The sequence below is a fragment of the Eleutherodactylus coqui genome, chromosome 5 (genome assembly GCF_035609145.1).
Source record: "Eleutherodactylus coqui strain aEleCoq1 chromosome 5, aEleCoq1.hap1, whole genome shotgun sequence".
In the NCBI taxonomy this organism is placed as follows: domain Eukaryota; kingdom Metazoa; phylum Chordata; class Amphibia; order Anura; family Eleutherodactylidae; genus Eleutherodactylus; species Eleutherodactylus coqui.
In genome coordinates this window covers 36,701,300-36,713,514 of record NC_089841.1, presented here as the reverse complement: position 1 = coordinate 36,713,514, position 12,215 = coordinate 36,701,300, and the positions used below count along the sequence as shown (strand labels likewise).

Below are 12,215 nucleotides of genomic sequence, written 5' to 3'. Positions count from 1 at the left end.
CACCTGTGTGGGAGGAGTCAGGGATCACATGACCAGGGGGAGGGTAGTCTATGCAGGTCCCTGTTGTATGGGATGAAATGATCAGGATTGATGTAGCAGAGCTCTGTGTGTCAGATTATCATTTCTGGAATTGTTTAGACCAACTTTTTTACCCCAATTTGTCTTTTTACAACTTTAAACCTGTCGTTTTAATCCATCCTTTTAAGGCAGACTCATGACAGCCAAGAGAGGGGAAACCTGGCAGTTTAACCCTTTACATGCCACAATTAATAGCAGCTGCAGCATATAAGTAGGTGACACAAGGAGGGGGTTCTTTCTGTCACCCATCAGCACCCCTCAATGCAGTCGCAAGGTACCAATGAGTTCCCATGGCAATTGTAAGTCTGACAAAGAGCTCTGTGTCTGCCATGCTACGTAGCCTATTAGGCCCCGCCTTCTGCACAGTCTAATAGGCTGATGCTATAGATTTAGTAGAATGCACTACATAAGTAATGCAGTGTAGTATCCTCACGATTGAACAATCGCATCTTCAAGTCCCCTTCATGGACTAAAAAAAAGTGTAAAATAGAAAGTTACACAAAGTTTAATTTAAAGCAAAAAAAAAATCCAGTTAAAAGAAAATACATAATTTTCTCCACAAAACCCCTTTTTAAATTGGTAGTATTCCGAAAAGTGTTTTAAAAACCATCACATGTTATGTATTACCGCACTCACAACAATACAGACAATGGACATCTTTTATTGCACCTGGTGAATGCCATAAAAATCGAACTGTATATTTCCCTTTTTAAGTGATTTTGATTGATATTAGTATAGGGACCCGCAGGAAACGAGGACCCTTGATGCGGGTTGTGAGCTTGGCCAAAATATTAACCAGTGCCTTGTAGTTAAAGCCACATAACACCTTTAGGCAAGAAAATCGTGGCAATAGCGCAATTTTGCTCATGAGATGTCAGCGCAGCTTTTTCTCACAGCAACATCACTACCTCTTGTGATTTTCTCGCAAGAAAGACAATGAAACTTTCTAATGTTAAAAACAGATCGCACGAAAATTGCAAGTTCCTGCGTTGCGATAAAACGAAGGCTCCATAGGGAAACGGGTGATAAAAAAGAGCGAAATGCAGAAAGATAGGACATGCCATGATTTTTTTTCACACTACATTGCATAATCAGAAACATTGCAACTGTGAAAGAAACCTTTAAAAAGAATGGGTTTCATAATTCTGCGTTTTTTCACTCGCTCTCGCACTGCACGATTTTATTGCCTGCGTGAAACCGGCCTTAGGAAAGTGCCTGAGTGCTGCTCATCACCACCTTGCCCCTGTGCAATGCTCCTCCATAGAGCAGCTTGAGGGATGTGGTATAAATAAAGTTAAAGGGGTTGTCCCGAGAAAGCAAGTAGGTTTATACACTTCTGTATGGCCATATTAATGCACTTTGTAATATACATCGTGCATTAATTATGAGCCATACAGAAGTTATACACTTACCTGTTCCGTTGCTGGCGTCCCCGTCTCCATGGTGCCGTCTAACTTCAGCATCTAATCTCCCGATTAGACGCGCTTGCGCAGAAGGGTCTTCTCCCTTCTCTTGGGTCTCGGCACGAGCGGAGTTCTGGCTCCACCCCCTACTACGCGTCATCGCGTAGCTCCGCCCCGTCACGTGTGCCGATTCCAGCCAATCAGGAGGCTGGAATCGGCAATGGACCGCACAGAGCCCACGGTGCACCATGGGAGAAGACCCGCGGTGCATCGTGGGTGAAGATCCCGGTGGCCATCTTGCTAAGGTAAGGAAGAAGTCGCCGCAGCGCGGGGATTCGGGTAAGTACTAAACTTTTTTTTTTTAACCCATGCATTGTCTCGCGCCGAACGGGGGGGCCTATTGAAAAAAAAAAAAAAACGTTTCGGCACGGGACAACCCCTTTAATATGGAAAAAGAAAAGGCTCAGAGTCCAGCAGGGTTCCACTAATCAACACCAAAACTGGAGATGGGCGAGCATACTCGCTAAGGACAATTACTCGATCGAGCATTGTCCTTAGCGAGTACCTGCCCGCTGGGGAGCAGAGATTCGGCTGCTGGAGGCGGGCGGGGAGCGGCGGGGAGGAACGGAGGGGAGATCTCTCTCTCCCTCTCTCCCCCCCCCCCCCGCTCTCCCCTGCTCACGGCCGCAACTCACCTGTCACCTGCGCCGACACCCGAACCTTTCCATCCGAGCGGGGAGATACTCGCTAAGGACAATTGCTCGATCGAGTAATTGTCCTTAGCGAGTATGCTCGCTCATCTCTAACCAAAACCAATATATTTGCCAAAAGCAACAACCCTGAGTGCATCACCTTAAAAAAAACTTTTATCAATCATCTATAAAATTTCAACACCCAACAATGGTCGGCCATCCCATGTGCCGTCCACTTTCCCTGATATCTCTTTTCCATCACTTTAATATCCTGATGAAAGCGCTCGCCGTGTTCTTCCGTAAAATCACCAAGATTGTCAGGGAAGTAATTTAGAGGAACATGGTGAACTTTGACTCTCATGTTGCCACCAAGCAGTTTATAGGATTCCAACATCTCAGACTAAAATGGTGTAATTTGCAGCCTTTGTGTTCCCCAAAAAGTTTTGTACCACATTTCTGAATGCAGTCCATTCTTGTAATTCGCACTCACTCATGGTTTTCTCGAATATGTTGTCCGCCATTAATTTTTGGATTTGTGGGCCTATAAAAATGCCAGCTTTGATTTTTTCAGAAGTGATTGAAGGAAACTTAACACCAAGGTACTGAACGCATTTACTGTCCCTGCGTAAAGCTGTCATGAATTGCTTCATTAAAGGGGTTGTCCCGCGCCGAAACGTTTTTTTTTTTTATTCAATAGGCCCCCCGTTCGGCGCGAGACAAACCCAATGCATGGGTTAAAAAAAAAAACCCATTTAGTACTTACCCGAATCCCAGCGCTGCGGCGACTTCTTACTTACCTTACCAAGATGGCCGCCGGGATCTTCACCCACGATGCACCGCGGGTCTTCTCCCATGGTGCACCGTGGGCTCTGTGCGGTCCATTGCCGATTCCAGCCTCCTGATTGGCTGGAATCGGCACACGTGACGGGGCGGAGCTACGAGGACCAGCTCTCCGGCACGAGCGGCCCCATTCACCAGGGAGAAGACCGGACTGCGCAAGCGCGTCTAATCGGGCGATTAGACGCTGAAATTAGACGGCACCATGGAGACGAGGACGCCAGCAACGGAACAGGTAAGTGAATAACTTCTGTATGGCTCATAATTAATGCACGATGTACATTACAAAGTGCATTAATATGGCCATACAGAAGTGTATACCCCCACTTGCTTTCGTGGGACAACCCCTTTAAGCCTAGTCTTATGTGTAATGGTGGCAACAGTATTTTTGAGGGATCAACCAGTGGAAGTGAAACAATGTTTTTTTGCCAGATGTGAAGGTACTTCTGACTGGCCACTGCTTCTGAACCCAATGTTCAGTCCTTCCTCTGGAGTCCCTTTCACACAAAAAGAAAGGAAATGTGGTGCAGCCTGCTTGTTGGCCGAGCAATATTGCAATTACCTTGAAATTCCCGCAGACAGACCATTCATGGAGCTTGTACAGCTCACTTTCCAGCAGAAATGTAAGGTTTTCGTATGTCTGTTTCATAGGCACAGAATGCGCTACTGGAACGGATAGATCTTAGTATTGTGTAATAAAACACTGCTTAAACTGAATTTGCTGGCATCTATGAACAACCTCCACTCTCCTGAATTGTAATTAATGCTGAAGCATTTCATGACTGCTGGAATGTCTCAACAATGTACCAAACTGCCTTCCTCAGCAAAAAACGGAATCAATTCTGCTTCTCAGTGTCTGTACCAGGAAAATCTCGTATTAGGACACAGTAAATTCTTTTCATGAAGTCGTGATCTTAACAAGTCTGATGCGTCTAAATTCAGATGGTGAACCAAATCATTCAGTTGATGCTGGGTATATGGCACTGAGGTTATATCCTCCATTCAGTCTGGTTGGTACATTTTATCACTGGTATCACCATCTGAATTGGTGTCTGTTGGGGGCTTGACATTGGCCGGAGATGGCACAGGGATGGATTCACAATGGGGCACAGGTCTCATGGTAGATGGCATATTAGGATACACAATGTTACACTTACTATTATTGGTATGGCCCATGATCTTTACTGTGCAGAAGTAGCAGTCGTCACTGTGATTTCTTGGCTCGCAGATTGGGGCCCATCGATCTGCGAAGCTCCCCAGCCTGGCCCCGACTGGGATGGCGCCAGGGTTTTTGCTTGGCCAGGTCCCCCAGGTGAGGGTTAAAGAGGAAGTTCCTCCCTTTATCCCCTTTAGGGTAACTCAATCTGCCTGTCTTGCCTTTTCCCTTGTAGGGCTCGGAGTATTGCGCTGGGGCCCGACAAAATGTCTTCTTTTGCTGCTTTTTCTCTGGAAACCCTTTTTTCTTATCGGCTGCTTTCTCGAGGAGCTTGTCCAGATCTGGACCGAATAGAAATTGCCCATGGAAGGAAAGAGAGCATAGTTTGCTTTTAGAAACTAGATTTTAACCACAGCACCCTTCTGGTGGAGTTGGTTAGTGCTGTTGTTCGTGCTAAGAGTTTCACTGCTTCTGCTGATGCATCGGCCAAAAAATTTGTAGCCATCTTTAGGATCGGGAGTGAATTCAGAATTTGTTCTCTTGGCATTTTGTTGGACAAATGAAGCTCCAACCATACTCCTAGGGTTCTAGCCATGCAAGTGACCGCTACCCCAGGCCTGAGCAGGCTAGCGGCTGCTTCCCAGGTCCTCCTCAAGAGACCCTTCGTTTTTCGGTCCATAGGGTCCCTCAATTGTGTGGCATCCTCGAATGGGAGTGTTGTGCACTTCGCCACTTTGGCTACGGGAACATCGACCCTGGGTATTTTCTCCCAGTTTGCACATACCTCCTCCTCGAACGGATAGCGCCTTTTGACGTCCCGAGTGGAAAAGGACCCTATGTCGGGTTTCTTCCATTCCTTCTGGATTAATTTTGATATATTTCCATGGACTGGGAAAGTATGCCTACACCTTTTCCCTAGTCCTCCGAAAATCTAGTCCTGAATTGTACAAGGCTTCCTGGGCTCCTCCATCTTGAGGGTGGCCCTCACGGATTTTATGAGCTCTGAAAGGTCCTCTTGATGAAACAGATATTTTTTATAGTCTTCTTTGCCCAAGGATTCCTGGGGAGATGGCTGCTCCTCAAAGTCCAACATTACTGAACTTTTTTCTGAATCAGAATATCTTTTTGGACTATAAGGACGCCTGTGGTGACTGGACCCGGATGCTGCCGTGTCTGTGACGTCAGAGCTTGATGGACCTCCTCCTTAATCAGCTTCCTAACATCCTCCATAAAACTGCCTGATTCCTCTTTAACTAGCTTGGCTATGCATGCCCTGCACAGCGGTCTATTGCACGTGAAAGGCAACCTTTTTTCGCACTCTGCATTTTTTGTTTCGTCTTGAGAGGGGCATCTTTCTTATGCCCCTGGCAACAGACAGAGGAATGCAGAATAAGCATAACCGTACTTCTGAGTCGAAATATTACATGCTTTTACCCAACGGGCTACTTACGATCTCCGATGTCGCAGCCGAGTCAGGAATGTCTGGTGCTGGAGTACTCATTCTCCTCTAGTACTGCAGTCACCTTGAGACAATAAGCCTGCAGCAGTAGAGCTTAGTTTAGGCGTCAAGCCAATCTTCTCTTAGATTCCTTTTGAATCCCTTTTTTTTTTTCATTTGGCACCTCTTGCTCCTCGCCACACCCCCTCCTCGCGTCATGAGATGCCGCTACACTGATGTCATCACGCCCGTCACGTGACAATGCCCTCTCCCCTTAAGGAAGCCGGAGAGCAATGCACCGGCCCCTATGCCGGCACTAGATTGCAGGAGCCTGTGCCCCAAATGGAGGAGGAAGCCATGGCCCCGAGTTTGAACCCCCCATGGGCCACTGTGAAAGGAATCTGGCCTGGGGAAACCACCCTATGCGGCGTCCCAGGAGTCGATCTTCAGGAAGGGGGGACAGGCTGACAACCACTGTCCGCCGATCCATTGTAAGTCTTCTTTTTCCTTTGCTGGTGTCTCCACCAGCACCTCTCTGTGATTCTGCCTCCTGGTAGGACAGGAAGAACACTGAGAAAGGTGGGAGAGGGGGCAGCTTTTAACCTCTCGGTATGTTCCTGTTCTATGAGGAGGAGGCAATCTCAGGTGGTGCTGTCGTGGAGATGACTGGGAAATACATTTTTTGATGAGTTTAGTAGCATTAATATTTTCTTGAGGCTCCCAAGCTTCAGGACCATAACCTTTCCATATCCATAGAATAATTTGTTAATGTAAAAATGGGCAAGGAAAAGTTTGGGATCAACGGTCGGTAATAGCGAACCCCAAGCAGCAATTAATGGCCTTCATACCTAGCGGCTTTGCCCAATGTTACACTCTGACAACTTCTCTGGGTTCCTGCTAAGGCCTTCAGTAGAGATGATGTAACCTAGAAATGGCACTGAATTGTTCAAAAAGACATTTTTTCAAGCTTGGCATACAAATAATTGGGGCATAACACTGTAAGACAGATGTTGCATGCCTCTGATAAGTGAGATGTGGTGAGAAAATTAGTACATCATCCAGGTAAACAATGACTGAAGGGTACAACAGATCATGGAATACATAATTTACAAATTCTTGGGATACCCAAGGACCATTACAGAGATCTAATGGCATGACAAAATATTGATAATGTCCATCTCTAGTGTTAAACGCTGTTTTCCACTCAGCTCCTTCACAAATTTTGATGAGATTGTAGGCACCATAAGGATCTAGTCTCGTGAAAATCTTGAGTTTCAGGTCAGAGATTAGAGTTAGTGAATATTTATTTTTTACAGTAGGCTCACCATGGTTAGTGAAACACAAGGAAGTCTTTTTGACAAAGAAACTACCCGCATTGACAAGCGAGGTGGATTTATGGATGGAACTCTGCTCAAGCTTTTCTTTGTTGGCATGGGTCTCTGCTAGAGACAATGGATAAACTCAACCTCTGGGAGAAACAGCCTCTGGAAGTAAATCGAGTGAATAACTATGGTCTGTGAGGAGGTTAAATGTCAGCATCTTTCTTTCTAAATATTGTACTTCAACACAGGCAGCAAACTGTGGTGGTAGACCCAGAAGCTCTCAAAGAATGGGAGATCACAGGACAGGAGCAACCAAGAGTAGGCAATGGATATGGCAATGAGTACATTAATGACAGATATGCCAGTTGACAACTGGGGAATGCAGGTGGAGCCAAGGAAGTCCCAACAACACAGTTTATAGACCTGGTGTCACCTTCGCCCTGAATGCAAAATGCACCATATCCAGGATGAACGCAAGGCTGTCTTCACACAGGGAGCAGGCCACGAATGGAGTGAAGTAAAATAGAATCAAAAGAAGGAAGGGACAACCACACCATGACTTCTAGGAAAGAATAGCCCTGCCCTGCCCACTAACTCTAGCACCTAAAAGAAAGAAAACACAAACTGACAACAAAAAGCACCACTTTGCAATACAGCACAATTAACCCCTTAGTGACAGAGCTTTTTTGCTTTTTTTCCATTTTCGTTTTTTCCTCCTCCCTTTTAAAAAATCATAACTCCTTTATTTATCCATCGACGTCGCTGTATGAAGGCTTGGTATTTGCAGGACAAGTTGTAGTTTTCAATGGTACTCTTTATTATACCATATAATGTACTGAAAAACTTTTAAAAAATTCTACGTGGAGAGAAATGGAAAAAAAACGACATTTCACCATCTTTCGTTACGTCCTGCTTCTACGGCGCACAAACTGCAACAAAAATAACTTTATTCTATGGGTCAGTATGATTGCTATGATACCAAACTTGTATATATATATATATATTTTTTTTTGCTGTAGTACTTGTATTTTTTCTTTAAGATATTTAATTCTTTTAAATTATTTTTTGGTCCATTTTCTGCGCACAATAACTTTTTTATTTTTCCGTCGACATAGTTGAGTGAGGGCTCATTTTGATCGCTTTTTATTAAATTTTTTCTTGGAGATAGGGTGACCAAAAAAGTGCATTTCTGGCGTTCTTTATTTTTTTTTTTCATACCACGTTCAACATGCGGGTAAAATAATGCATTAATTGGATAGATCTGACTTTTACGGACGCAACAATACCAAACACGTATTTTTGGTTTAATATTTTCTTTTTTTTTTTTTTTTTTTTGCAAATATGGCTAAAGGTTTTTTTTTCTTAACTTTTATTACTTTTTTTTAAAATAATTAGTAAAACTTTTTTGTTCTTATTTTCATACTCCCTTTCAGTCCACCTGGGGGACCACAACCAGCGATGCGTTGACCGCTTTTTGACAGGCAGTCTATCAAGCCACCCCACGGGGATGACTTGATAGGCAGTCTCCCAAGGCAGCCCTGTGGCCTTTTAGAAGGCCCTCGGCTGACATGACACCTGCCCGTGGGTGTCAGCTGTTATAAACCGGCGCTGCTATCTCCCTCCATATACGTCCTGCAATGGCAGGACGTAAAAACACTATTGGGCCGTCACTAAAGGGTTAAACAAACAAATCAAGAAAAAACTTCTTAGATTAGCAGCAAAACTCCTATGAACGTGATCTCACTCCACCAAAACGGAGGCAATATTCAGCAACAATCACACCAAAAAGTAGCCTTATATAACGGCCGAGGTAATGCAATAGGTCAGAAAAAGTTCCACAAATACAAAGGTAAAATCAACATATGTCACAAGGAAACCACTGAGGGAATACAGACAAACACCTAAAGAAAGGACAAACCACAGAAATCTACATGTCGGGACCCCTGTGCCACAACCCCCTTGCGGACCACAGACTGTGACACCTGGGTAAGACAATTAAAGTAATCTCTCTTTACAGCATCCCAATTTGCAGATTCAGAGGAACGGTGAAAAATCTGACATCAGGCAGGAGCTCCTCATCCACAGAAGTGACCTTTAATGGCTTCTTCAGGGGGACATTGGTATCTTCAATTTAACCACCAGAGTGTGGTGGATAAAGTTCAAGGCGGAGCTGTAATCCAGGTATGCCTCTGTATAAAACTTTCAAAAGCAAAAAAGGAATGGAGTACAGGATTTACTAAAATCACATTTTTTATTGTGTATATATAAAGTCAGAAATTGAAAAATATAACTTTATTAAGTCCTCAACTCCATTCTTTTTGTAGTTTTTGAAAGTATAAGGAGGGACTGTTTGTGATTATTGGATGTAGGTTATAGGTAATGGATAGTATCTACCTTGATATGATTTATTATGATGTCCTGTCATTTTATTTATTTTTCTGTATAAAACTATAGGTCACCACAGGTCAGGAATGCAGAAATCTTGGAGAGGACTTGGAGGCAGCCACTCCCTAGGTGGCAGAGATTCCCAGTTTCAGTAGGCAAACTCGTAGGTAATGGTTAGAACCACCACAATAGAGAAATATTTTGTGTACACCTTCTCTAGATTTCCTCAGATGAGGACTTATTCCTTTGTACATTCATGAGCTCTTTAGCTGGTGAAACACTGAGTGGCTGAAGTGATCTCAGAAAGCTGAGAGACAGACATACCCATTTCTTATGCCATGCGACCTCACGCAGATGCTCCCTAAAGTGAATGTTAATCTCAGTGGCTATTAACATGAGGTCTTCCAAAGTGGATGATAATTTTCTGCCACCTAGCTGTTTAATTCTGCCAAAAAGTCCCTACCACAAAAAGTTGGCAACATACTGCCTGATCATTCCAGTCAAGTTCTGCACCCAATGCATAAAACCATTAAACGTATACCAAGTTGCCCGGCTTTCTTGGACTTCTAGCGAAAGCACAAGAGTATGAAAGTGATGGGAAAAAAACTTGCCCTGGTTCTTCAAACACAGGTAAGGAGATAGTCAGAAATGGCTGTAAATTGGTGGTAGTTGCATCATTTCATTTCCATAACCGAGTATCCCAGACAAGGCCTCATCAGACAACACATGCAGTCTTTGTTCGGTCAGTAGAGAACTGTGCAGGTTGGAGTTCAAAATGTATCTGACACTGGTTCTGAAAACTTTGTAGCACTTGGGGTCTCTATCATAGTTTGAGGGCAACAGAAGTTGGGGTCCAGAAGTGTGAGCCCGAATGGAGGACCTTGGTAGGGGTGCAGTTTAAAGCTACTAGCTCTGTAAACAATTGGTTTATGAGCTGCGTAATAACAACCTGAGAAGCTACATGGATAGTGGCCTGTGCAGACCAAGCGACATTCTGTAAGATCTGTGACACTTGGTCTTGAAATGTGCAATCCCATGTGATTGAATCCGGGATGTGGTTGGAGCCCCAATGAGATCCATGGACTAAACAAACTGTCAGACAGATGTGGATCCACCTTGCCACACAAGAATTTGGCTTGTGGTTAAATCTGGAGGCAGCATTTGGGTAACCCCAGTTTTTAATCCTCCAAGCATAAATTGGTCTTTGCTGTTGGATCCCTAAGCTGCTACTCGCAGAAGTACCTTCAGTGGTGTAGGTGCTGACGCTACAGTAGGCTGAGGTGAGGTACCCGAGCGTGTGAATATAGATGTAATCCCAAAACAAGCCAATGTTGGCATAAAATTCAGTGTGGATATCAGGTGATAGGTCAGGGCAGTCAGCAGACAAATAGCGTGGTCCAATAATATAGCTGAGGACGGTCGTACAGAAGTCAAAATAGTCAAAAAGCAAGTAGAGGTCGTAACCTGGAGAATACACAAGCTGGGGCTTTAGCACAAAGGGAATGTAACTAATTGCTTAGGCACCAATACTTGGGTGTTAATGCCTAGCATAGCAGGTGTTAGATAAGGATTTACAGGAGAAAAAAAATAATGGAGTGTGTGCGACGCCAACAAAAGCTGCATGCGCCCTAATACAAAACTATACAAATTTTATATTAAAACATCCAAAACAAAATGTTAGCATAAATATACTAGTTTAAAAAATCCTTTTTTTTACCCCCAAAAAACAAAACAAAACAAAAAACGGGAAAGAAAAAGTCAGTAAAAAGGAGATATAAAAAAATAACCCTATATGTCACGGGGGCAAAAACGCAGCAAAACTAATTTTGGTAGCTGAAGGGGGGAAAAATAGAACAGTCAAACCACCACATGGGTAAAAATTACAAAAAAGTGCCTGGTCCTTTAGAACCAAAACAGCCTGGTCTTCAAGGGGTTAAATTCCTTAAGCCTCTTTCTTGAGTCTTATAACATTAGTTAGCTCTACATAGGTGGATGCTTTCTGCTTGTGGTTATATCTAGATTATTGCTTTCCGTACCGAAGGTGTACTGTCCAAAACTCAAATATTTATCAGCTAAAAGAGTTGGGGAACTACAGGCCCGGTCAGCTCGAGAACCTTTTTTCTGGACAAAGTCCTTCTACACGTCTTACCTATCTTCACACCTAAGATGCTTTCCTTCTCCAATCAAAACGAGGTTCTAATCAATCACCTTTATTTATACAGTGCATACATATTACAAAGCACTTTACATGTGGTTCTGTCCCCATTGGGGCTCACAATTTTTAAATTCAACTATTAGCATTAGGAAACTAGAGTACTCAGGGGAGACCCAGAAAAACATGGGTAAAACATACAAACTCCATGCAGATGTTGTCCTTAGTTGGATTTGAACCTAGGACCCTAACACTGCAAAGCAACAGTGCTAACCACTAAGCTACAGCGCTACCCTACAGATATAACATCTTGTTTTTTGATCAAATCCATCTTCTGAGGAAGAGGTCTAACTTCACTCCATAGATTTAGCCAGAAATCTAAGGAACTACCAAGAGAGAACACTGGATTTTAGGCAGGTTGAGAATCTATTAGTTCTCTTCTCAATAAAGAAGTGGTGGAGAGCCTCAAAACTCACCTTAAAGGGGTTGTCCCGTGAAAGAAAGTGGGGTTATACACTTCTGTATGGCCATATTAATGCACTTTGTAATATACATCGTACATTAATTATGAGCCATACAGAAGTCATTCACTTACCTGTTCCGTTGCTAGCGTCCCCGTCGCCATGGTGCCGTCTAATTTCAGCGTCTAATCGCCCGATTAGACGCGCTTGCGCAGTCCGGTCTTCTCCCTGGTGAATGGGGCCGCTCGTGCCGGAGAGCTGGTCCTCGTAGCTCCGCCCCGTCACGTGTGC

At 43.9% G+C, this 12,215-nt stretch overlaps 1 protein-coding gene across 1 annotated transcript in view; it reads right to left on the bottom strand.

Annotated features, from left to right (window-relative positions):
- Positions 1-12,215, bottom strand: part of LOC136628738 (zinc finger protein 268-like) — a 451,149-nt gene that overhangs the window by 188,643 nt on the left and 250,291 nt on the right. The window lies entirely within an intron of this gene.